The sequence below is a fragment of the Alligator sinensis genome, unplaced genomic scaffold (genome assembly GCF_000455745.1).
Source record: "Alligator sinensis unplaced genomic scaffold, ASM45574v1 scaffold872_2, whole genome shotgun sequence".
Lineage (NCBI taxonomy): Eukaryota > Metazoa > Chordata > Crocodylia > Alligatoridae > Alligator > Alligator sinensis.
The window spans coordinates 10,898-12,708 of record NW_005842132.1 but is presented as its reverse complement, the minus strand read 5'-3'; positions in this window follow the sequence as shown (position 1 = coordinate 12,708).

The following is a 1,811-nucleotide window of genomic DNA, read 5'->3' as shown; positions in this document are numbered from 1 at the left end:
CCTGCTTTTCCAGCCAAGTGGTGCCTGTGCCTCCCTCTCCCTTCCCTAAATTGCTTCACACACCCTGACCCCCAGCTTTGTCCTGAGGCCTTTGCTCCTCTTGCAGAGCTGGAGAGGGAAGCTGTGAGCATCCTTTCCTGTCCCCACTCAACAGTGGCTTTCCTTGCTGCCATGTGCCAGCACTCCCCATCCCTCCGCTGCTCCCCTGCCAAGTCTGGGTAATTGCTTTTATTTTAGATCTCCGTTTTTTTTTTGGATCTGCACAGAGGCCAGGAGCTGATGGGATGCTGGGAGAGGGGAATCGAGCTGGGGGCTGCAAAACTGGCAAGCTGCTTTCTCTGCGTTGTGGCCTGCACCAAGCCCACCAACCAGGTGCAAAGGAGGTGAATGGGGAAGAGGCATTGGGAAGGATCAAGCCCTCAGCTCTGCCATGAGTCAGGAGAGCTAAGATCAGGGTGCAGAAAACAAGGTGGGGTTGTGGGGCTATGGATGCCCAGGCCCAAGCCCCCTACCCTGAGTCCAGCTGCCGTGGCCCAATGACAATCAATGGCCATGTGGAAAAATCCCAACTGAGCCGCTGCAGCTGCTGGGTCTCTTCACCAAAGCTAGAAACCACCTCAACAGCAGAAAGAAAGGCCCTGCCTGCACTGAGCGAGCCCCAGGTGATCACAGCTTTATTTATAGTGCTAACGGGATGCTGGATCACGGGACCATGTTGTGATTAGCGTGTGATCCTCCAGAGCGGTTGTTTGTGCAGCAAACAGCCATGTGCACTCCAAACTCCGACCCAACCTCTCCCAGCCCTGTTGGAGCCACCGGTAAACTCCTCCTGGCTTCAGTGGGGACATGGCGGGGTCCTGTTCACCTCTTCTGAAGGGTCTGAAAATGGCATCGTCTGCTGGGCAGAGATGTGGGCAGGGGGAGAGGACTCCTGGGTCCTATCTTCTCCTTTAACATGGATTAGAAGGTTTCATCTTTGCTTCCTGCATTTGTACAGCTCCAAGCACACCGGGGCCGGGATCCAGGACAGGAACTCCTAGGTGCCACAGCAATACAAATCACTCTCATCCTCACTTTCATCTTCCTCTTCCTCCACACCACCGCAGGCAAGTCACTTCCCTTCTGGGTGCCTCAGTTTCCAGATCCATGGCAAAAGAATGAAACCACCTGCTGGGATTCATTAGTCAATGTGAGATTAATTGGCAATTCTTGGGAAGTGGAAAAGAGCTATTTATTATTAATTATTATTATTCCTCGCACCGAGCCAGTCAGCATTTTTCATTTGCAAACATTTGGTGAGGAATGGCTTTGCTTTGCAGCCGCTTTTGCAGGGGAAATTATTGTTTCATTAAAATGTGCCGGGTTTTCTAATTAAAAAAAAACAAATGGGAAAACCTGATGCATGTTTGACCATTTCTTCCCTTTCTTACACTGTTTTCCATTTTGCCACTGGGCTGGAGAGGGGGAGAAAACAGTAAAAGGGGGCTATAAAAGCAACCCCCAAAACATCCATTTTTATTACTAAGCCTCCCCCAAATCATGGGGGTGGGGGGAGAGTTCCCTGACGAGATTTTTTTGGACTAGCAATGACAAATTTTTGACCCCAACTCCTCCAGGGGCCCGGCCAAACTCCACTTTGGATAATTACATGCTGCCAGCCCCAAATCTTCCTTGCGCATTCATCTGAACGTGATATGCTCCCTCACTTCCTATCTTCAGCTGTGGTGTAACATTACTGTGCCCTGTTTAACAGCTGCTACCTTCCCTCCCTGACAGAAATGAAGTGATTCCTGGATGCATTACAATGAATT